Raw genomic sequence first — 9,897 nt, 5'->3', positions numbered from 1 at the left:
GAGTGTCGGAGGCTGGGGGGTGACCTTATCGAGGTTTACAAAATTATGAGGGGCATGGAGAGGGTAAATAAGCAAAGTCATTTCCCTGGTGTCGGGGAGTCCAGAACTAGAGGGCATAGGTTTATGGTGAGAGGGGAAAGATATAAAAGAGACCTATGGGGCAACATTTTCACACAGAGTGTGGTATGTGTATGGAATGAGCTGCCAGAGAAAGTGGTGGAGGCTAGTACAATTGCAACATCTAAGAGGCATCTAGATGGGTATATGAATAGGAAGGGTTTGGAGGGATATGGGCTGGGTGCTGGCAGGTGGGACTAGATTGGGTTGGGCTATCTGGTCAGCATGGGATGGGTTGGACCGAAGGGTCTGTTTCCATGCTGTACATCTCTATGACTCTATGTCTGCGTAGAGTCAGGATATCAGCTTCTTTGCTGGTGATGCTCGATGCTCATAGAATGACCTCATGGAATGTGGTTGATTTTCATTTTAGTTCTGAAGAGAGATTGAATAGACTGGGATTGTTTTCCTCAGAGCAGAGGAGACTGGGGGGCGACGTGATTGAGATGTATAAAATTGTCAGAGCATAGAAAGGGGAACCTTTCTTCATGTTGGAGGGATCAATGACCTGGGGAAAGAGATTTAAAGTAAGGAGTAAGACAGGAGGCTTAGAGAGGATGTGAGGAAAATATTTTTCACCCAGCAGTTGGTGGGAATCTGGAACTTGTTGCTTGGATGGGTGATAGTGGTAGAAACCCTCATAACATTTAAGAAGTATTTATATGTGCACTTGTGATGCTAAGTCATACAAAGCTATTATGGGTGAAGTGCTAAAAAATGGGATTAGAATAGTTCGGTAGTTGTTTTTGACCAGCACAGACTCAATGTGGTGAAGATCCATTCACTGTGCTATTGACCTCTATGCTGTATGACTACTTTGTGGTTAAAGATTTCCTCTTGCATAGCAGATTAGTAGAATTCTTTTGACCTGTCTTTTCTATGTCAGGACATACATTGCTTTAATAGCCACTTTATATATTCAGTATGGTGTTAATATGTGTTTTTACTCCTTTTCCCTTCCATAGCTATGGAACTAGGCAGCTTCAGAGGCAATAATGACCTCTCTTAAAATTAATACAGCTTCATACAGATTAGGTTTTGAGCAGATGTGAGAAGACAGTTTGAGGTGCTTTTTCTATAGATGGTCTTAATGAAATCTACTTGTTCTTGGCAGTGAAAGCCTAAGCTCAGACAATTCTAAATTTGGTTAAGCTATTTGTCAGCAGCAATTGAGGTTGGGCTTCTTTCCATTAGTGGAAAAGAGATATCACTTTACGAACATTGTAAATGGCCACCTCTTGCTCACAGATAGTTCTTTATTCCCAAGAGGGGAATAGTTCATTTGTAAATTCACCCATATCCAATGCATAATACCAAGATAAATCGAATAATTCCTGGAAATATTGCCCTGCATTTTACTCTTTAATGGCAATAGTAAAATCTTGAGTGCAAATGTAATGTATCTGCTTGATGTTTAGACTGGAAACAAAATAGTGCTGCTTTACCTTCCTGACACCAACATTTATTCCCAAATCCAACCTCAATCTCCATACAGCTTCCACTGCTATGCTGCATCTCTTCCTTCAGGATTCACTAGGGTTAGGTTCAGACAAAAATCAGCGATGGTGGGTGGGGAAGTGGAATCCCTTAGACAGTAAATCTTGATTGTTACTTCCATATGAATCAAAACAGCAAAAACAAGGTAAACAAGGTGAAAAAGGAGAAAACTAGTAAAAATAAGAAATTTAGGACAGATGCTAAAACAAATATTATCCCAGTGAGGGTTGCCAATTTTCAGTCACAAATTTATTACAGGAATGCTAGGAAAAGTTTTAAAGTAATTCAAGATCTATTATATGACTTTATCTGACTTGTGGTCATGGATAAATGAACTAAAATGAACTAAAGATCACTAGAATCACCTGCCTAGGTCTTGCAAAATTGTAATCGACCATTTTTCACGAGTATGTGATTTTTGATGTTATAATTGCCCCCTTTATCTATATTTGCCTTATGATCTTCTACTCCCCTCCTTTATCAGTATCTGTCACATATCATATTCTGGCATCCTTTATTTCTGTCTATCTTGTGAACCGATGAAAAGCAAAAAGTGCCTCAACTTTTTTTTTGATTGTTTGTTTTGAAAAATGTTACATTATTTTCCATCAGTTTGCTGCTATTCCAGCTTCTTCTGAGGTTCAGCATCATTCCTTCATCATTCAGTTGGCACATGACCTAACAAGGTGGACATGACAAAAATCCAATTTCAATCCTCATTCCATGTGAAGCAACTCCACAGAGGCCAATATCCCATCACCAAGTCACTCTTTACTTACATGTGGAGAATCCTTGACATTGATTCAGCTCCCTCAGAGCCAGCTCTCAGACTAAACTGGATGTCTGATACCCCTACTCTTATCTGTCAGCCAAGGCTCCATGACTGGAACAGATTAACAGCCCCAATCAGGGAACTCATATTCTATAAGCCCGCCTGGCTGACCTCATTATAATCACTACACCATGTTCACATTTGTATATGTCTAGCGACAGACCAGCAGTAAATGAAGTCAATATAAGGCCCTTAATAATTTCTGACTAAAACATTTCATCATTAATGAATTTTTACTCGACATAAAAAACTCATAACACTTTGCATGCAATGTGGTATTAGTACAATATTGATTTCTGTAACCTCAGAAAGATGTTTCATTCCCCTTTAATGGGGATTCTGCAGCAATTACAGTCCCAAGAAGAATCAGTTTGGCTCCATTTGTTGTAACTTTGCTTTTGATTTGGGCTTAAGCCTAAAATGGGATTTAAGCACAAATCCAAGTGCAAGCTAAGTGAGTACCGCATTATGTTTTCAGAGCTCCTGCTAAAACTGGGAGTTGGTTTACGTGTTCGCATGGCTATCAGGGAGCCTTAATACTCACACATGAAAATGCAGGGAACATCCTAGTGCCCCGATTAATATTCCTCTCTCACCCATACCCTCAAAAGCAAATTATCTGATTATTCATGTGTTTGTTGTGATAAAAGTTAGTCTGTTTGACAACTAAATATGTTGTAACAATAACTTATTGTTTGCAAAGCACTTTTTGCTGTACACTTTGTCCACCTATGTCTCCATTCCATAGAAACCACATTAAATATGTTGCCTCTTGCAAAGAAAACATTTGTAATTCCCCTGATTAAAACTATGAAATAGAAATTCAACTTATAAAATAAGATATTTTTAACAACCTTCTTCGCATTGGACAGGGAAAGTAATTATGTGCATCCTGTCCAGAAAGTGTAATCAAAAGTTCTTTCTTTCTTATCAAATGTCCAGGGGAAACATTAAGGGACTCCAGCTCAGTCTGTTTCCTACTGCATGTAATAGGTGGATCCTTCACTCAGGTACCACATTTCCTTTATAGGTCCATGATTGCCATTGCAGAATAAGGAATCTATCTGTTTTTGTAAAGAGCATTGGTTGTTTAAATTGAGGCTCACTTGAAAACCAGTGTGCAGGTTTCAGGCAACACCAGAGAAGTGAGGAATTATGGGAAATCAAGTCTTGGGCATAAGAGATTATACTAATGGGCAGGCTTGGCCAACTGTTTGTTGTGTTGGCAGGATTGGTGTCTTGTGGGAAGTGTGGAGTAAGGTTAAGAAGCTACCAGGGTTCTTTTTTGCAAGGTCTTACTGCTACATTGTGAAGTGTAGTGACAATCAGTAAACTAAAGAATTTGTGAGGTTAATTGGATTCATATCTAAATCAAATATTTTCTTCTTAAACTATTGGTGCCTTGTAAATTATCTCAATTATTGCTATAAATTCTCTTGAAAGTGATAGGCTGATTTGATTTGTTCAAACCTGTCACATGGAATTACTACTTTCAGATCTGGAGAGACAATGATGTAGTAATCCAGGGGACCAATGTAATGTCCTGGGGATCTAAGTTCAAATCCCATGGTAGATGGTGGAATTTGAATTCAAAAATCAAAATATAAAAAGCCTATTTACTGAGCATCAAATCATTGTTGATTGTCATAAAAGTCAATGTCCATCACAAATGCCCTTTAGAGAAGGAAATCACTGTCGTTACCTAATCTGGCCTACGTGTAACTCCAGAACCACATCAATGTGGTTGACTCTGAATTCCCCTCTGAAATTGCCTAGCAAGTTGTATCAAACTTCTAAAAAATCATTAAATTTTGAAACCAGATGAACCTTCTGGCAAAAACAGAGAGCTTTCTCATAGGCTCATCATGCGGCAGACTGACATAGGCATACTTATGGAATGGTATCTTGCAGGCGATGCTGCAGACAATTACCAGCAACACAAACCCAGCAAAGGCGGCAGCACAGTGATATACAATCAAGAGGGCATTTCCCTGAGGGTGTCCTCAACATTGACTCTGTGTTTTAGAAAGCTTCATTGCATCGGGTCTAACATGGGCAAGGAAACCTTTTGATAATTGACACATACTAAAAGACATTGCTGCTTGACTGGGTCTGTGGCAAGTGGTGAGGGAAGAACATACTGTACCTCATCCTCTCCAGTCTGCCTACCATAGATGTCTTGGTTCATAATGGTACAGTAAGAATGACCACCACATTGAGGACACCATCCTAATGTAGCACTATTACACTGCTAAACAGGATAGATATTAGAAAAACTAGCAACTCAGGGCCTCCATGAGGTGCTGTGGGACATTAGCAGCAGGAAAATTGTTCTGAAACACTGCCTACAACCTCATGAACTAATATATCCCCTGCTCTACTATTACTATCAAGACAGGATATCAACCCAGGCTCAATAAAGAGTGCAGGAGTGCATGCCATGGATAGCACCAAAGTTACCTAAAAATGAAGTGTCAACCTGCTGAAGCTACAACACAGGAATACATTGTGCCAAACAGCTCAATCAGCAAATGATGAACAGAGTTAACCAACAAATCAAATCCAAGCTCTGCTGTCCTACCATATCTCATTTAATGGTGGGGACCAATTAATTAAGGAGGACACTCTACAAATATCTCCATCCTCAATGATGGGTGAGTCCAGCATATCAGTTTAAAAGACACAGCTGAAGCATTTGCAAGAATGTTCAACTTGAGTTGGCAAGTGGATATTTTCACTTTGACCTCCTCTAGACATCCCCTGCATCATAGATGCTAGACTTCAGCCTGTTCAATTTGTTCCATCTGACTTCACAAAATGGTTGGATGCAATGGATGCTGCAAAGGCTATGAGTCCTGGCAATGTTCTGATAATACTAATGAAGACTGGTCCTTCAGAACCTACTAGGCCCTGAGCCAAGCTGTTCTAGTACATTTACAACATGAGCATCAATCAATTTGCTCAGCAATAATCTGCTCGGTGATGCCCAGTTCGGATTCCACCAAGGCCACTCAGCTCCTGATCTCATTATAGCCTTAGTTTAAACATGGACAAAAGAACTGAATTCCAGAGCTGAGGTGAGAGGAAAGGTCCTTAAATTCAAAGCCACATTTGATGCATTATGGCATCAAGGAGGTCTAATACAGTAAATTAGAATAAGGGGAGATCTCTTCACTGGTTGGAGTCATATCTGGCACATAGGAAGATAGTTGTTGTTGGAGGTCAGTCATCTTAGTTCCAGGACATCTCTACAAGAATTCATCAGGGTAGTGTTCTAGACTGAACCATCTTCAGCTTCTTCATCAATGACCTTCCGTCCTTCATAAGGTCAGAAGTGGGGATGTTCACCGATGATAGCACAATGTTCAGTACCAATCATGACTCTTCAGATATTGAAGTGGCCAATGTCCACAAACAACAAGACCTGGATAATATCCAGATTGGGCCAACAAGTAGCAAGTCACATTCATGACACAGTATATTAGGCAATGCATATCTTCTACAAGAGAGAATTTAACCATTGTCCCTTGACATTCAATGGCATTGCTATTGCTGAATCCCTCATTACCAACGTCCTGGGGATTACCATTTTCCAGAAATTGAACTAGACTACTTCTGCATGCAGTAAATACAATGGTTATAACAGCAACTAAGAGATTGGGAATCCTGCAGTGAGTAACTTACCTTCGGGCTCCCCAAACACTATCCCCAATCTACAAGGCACAAGATATCTGTGTGACAGAATACACTGCACTTGCCTGGATGAATACAAATCCAAAAGCACTTAAGAGCTGGACACCATCCAGGGCAAAGCAGACCCCTTGATTGACCGCAAGACACAATGGTAGAGGTAGGTCACTCAGGAGTGTGGTGCTGGAAAAGCACAGCAGGTCAGGCACCATCTGAGGAGCAGGAAGATTGACGTTTTGAGCAAAAGCCTTTTTACCCGAAACGTCGATTCTCCTGCTCCTCGGATGCTGCCTGACCTGTTGTGCTTTTCCAGCACCACACTCTCGACTCTCATCTCCAGCATCTGCAGTCCTCACTTTCACCGAGGAAGGTCATTCAGCCCATTCAGTCTGTTCTGCTGTTCAATGAGATCATGGTTGATTTGATAATCCTCAATTCCACTTTCCTGCCTTTTCCCAAAGACTTACTTCCATTACTGATTCATTTTTTGTCAGTCTGAACCTTAAATGTTTGAAGAGTCCTCTGCAATAAAGAATTCTGCAGGTTCACTACCCTCAGAGATGAAATTCCTTCTCATTTTTGTCTGAAGTGGGAGACAACTCTTTACTCCTTACTCTGAGATTATGCACTCTGGTCCTGGATTTCCAAAGGAAGAAACAACTATCCCTTAATAATCTTATACATTTCAATAAAGTATAGCCCCATTCTTCCAAATTCCAATAAGTAGTCATAACCTTCTCAACCTTTCCTCATAAGACAATACCTCCATATCCAGGATCAATCAAGTGAACCGCTTCTGACTGCCTCTAATGCCATATATCCTTACTTAAATCATAGGACCAAAACTATTCAAAAGTATTCTTGTGTCATCCGACTAGTACAAGGCATAGTTTTAGCAATAGCTCTCCATTTTTGTATTCTACTCCCTTTGAAGTAAGGACCAGCAGTCCATTTTCCTTCCCTAATAACTCCTGAAGTTGGATGCTAATGCTTTGTGATTCAGATTGTGATAATCACCACTCCACTTTCTAAATTGCATTACACAAACATGTGAACAGGTCGCAGTTAATGAGGCAGGAAATGAAAAATTCCAGACAGAGAAATAATGCGCCAATACATTTGTAGGTCACTAAAGCCTATGTGAAAGATAGCTTTTAGAATCAACAGGATTTCTGATGAACAAAACCAAGTTCAATATGCGAACCTTAATCTGTTTTGAAATCCTTGAATTCAGTTGAACGAAAAGGATACACTTACCAGCACCACTCACAGCTTAATGATGTGCAGAAGTGCTTCCTGGATAATTGAGTACTTTGGAAGTATCTTCACTGCTGCAATTTAGGAAAAAATATAGCTAATTTGCAAGCCAATTCACACAAAGCAAGATCCCAAAAACAGCACTGTGTTTCGGGCTGTTTACTGAGGGAAATATATTGGCTATGACTCTGAGCTCAGAAACCTAGGCTGAGGCCTTCACTCCCACATCCTCAGCAGCAGGGAACAGAAGCTGGTCCAGCCCCGAATGCCCACATTCCACGAACAAATGCAAAGGTAAAACTTCATTGTGGAAGTGCTGCGCCCAAAGACACCATTTTTTAGAAGAAATATAACTCAAGATCCACAAATGGTTTGATCAGTTCAAGGTACTATTTCAAAGCTGACCAGTGATTATTCCTATTAGAATGGAATGGGTTAATATCCAGTGAATTTCATGGGAAGCTGAAATCCAGCTTGAAAGTAACTTAGATGTCAAAGGAAGGCTGCAGTAAGGGAAATAAAAATGCATTTAATTTTTTTGTATGATGGAGATGGTCCACATAGGCACCAATGACATAGGTAGGAAGGGAGATGGGGATTTAAGGCAGAAATTCAGGGAGCTAGGATGGAAGCTTAGAGCTAGGATGAACAGAGTTGTTTCTGGTTTGTTGCCCGTACCACGTGCTAGTAAGGCGGGGACCAAGGAGAAAGAGGAATTGAACATGTGGCTACAGGGATGGTGCGGGTCGAAGGGTTTTGGCTTCTTGGATAATTGGGGCTCTTTCTAGGGTCCGTGGGACCTCTACAAGCAGAATGGACTTCATCTGAACCACAGGGGTACCAATATCCTGGGGTGGGGGTGGGGATGGAATTCACTAAGACTATCGTTGGGTTTAAGCTAATCCAGCTGGCGGATGGGAACCAAAATTGTAGTTCGAATATAGAAAAGGTTGAGTGTAGGGAGGTCCAAAATCAAGTTTCAGGAATGCAAGATGGCACCGGCAAGCAAGAAGTTGGTTTGAAGTGTGTCTACTTCAATGCCAGGAGCATCCAGAATAAGGTGGGTTAACTTGCACCATGGGTTGGTACCTGGGACTTCAATGTTGTGGGCATTTCGGAGACATCGTTAGAGCAGGGACAGGAATGGCTGTTGCGGGTTCGAGGATTTAGATCTTTCAGTAAGAACAGAGAAGATGGTAAAAGAGGGGAGGTGTGGCATTGTTAGTCAATGACAGTATTACAGTCGCAGAAAGGATGTTTGGGGAATCGTCAACTGAGTTAGAATGGGCTGAGGTTAGAAACAGGAAAGGAGATGTCATCCTGTTGGGAGTTTTCTATAGACTTCCGAATAGTTCCAGAGATGTAGCGGACGGGATAGTAAAGATGATTCTTGATAGGAGTGAGAGAGACAGTGTAGTTGTCATGGGGACTTCAACTTTCCAAATATTGACTGGAACACTGCAGTCCGAGTAATATAGATGGGTCAGTTTTTGTCCAGTGTGCGCAGGAGGGCTTCTTGCTAGTGTATGTAGACAGGCCAACAAGGGGCGAAGCCACATTAGATTTACTAATGGGTAATGAACCCGGCCAGGTGTTTGTAAAGGACGTAGGTGAGCACTTTGGTAATAGCGACCACAATTATGTTATGTTTTCTTTAGTGATTGAAAGGGATGGTGTATACCACTGGGCAAGAGTTACAGCTGGGAGAAAGGCAATTACGATGAGATTAGGCAAGATTTAGGAAGCATAGGATGGAGAAGGAAACTGCCGGAGATGGACACATTAGAAAAGTGGAGCTTATTCAAGGAACAGCTCCTGAGTGTCCGAGATAAGTACACAGAACATAGAACAATACAGCACAGAACAGGCCCTTCAGCCCACGATGTTGTGCCGAACATTTGTCCCAGCTTAAGCACCCATCCATGTATCTATCCAATTGCCGCTTAAAGGTCACCAATGATTCTGACTCTGTCACTCCCACAGGCAGCGCATTCCATGCCCCCACCACTCTCTGGGTAAAGAACCTACCCCTGACATTCCCCCATACCTTCCACCCTTCACCTTAAATTTATGTCCCCTGGTAAATCTTCTCTGCACCCTCTCCAAAGCTTTCACATCTTTCCTAAAGTGAGGCGACCAGAACTGCACACAATACTCCAAATGTGGACTAACCAAGGTCCTGTACAGCTGCAACATCACTTCACGACTCTTCAATTCAATCCTTCTGCTAATGAACGCTAATACACAATAAGCCTTCTTAAAGATCTATCCACCTGAGTGGCAACTTTCAAAGAGCTATGAACATAGAAACCAAGATCCCTCTGCTCCTTCACCTTACTAAGAACCCTACTGTTAACCCTGTATTCCGCATTCTTATTTGTCCTTCCAAAATGGACAACCTCACACTTGACAGGGTTGAACTCCATCTGCCACTCCTCAGCCCAGCTCTGCATCATATCTAAGTCCCTTTGCAGCCGACAACAGCCCTCCACACTATCCACAAC

This window comes from Chiloscyllium plagiosum, chromosome 1 (assembly GCF_004010195.1).
Source record: "Chiloscyllium plagiosum isolate BGI_BamShark_2017 chromosome 1, ASM401019v2, whole genome shotgun sequence".
Taxonomy (NCBI): domain Eukaryota; kingdom Metazoa; phylum Chordata; class Chondrichthyes; order Orectolobiformes; family Hemiscylliidae; genus Chiloscyllium; species Chiloscyllium plagiosum.
This window is presented reverse-complemented; position numbering follows the sequence as displayed.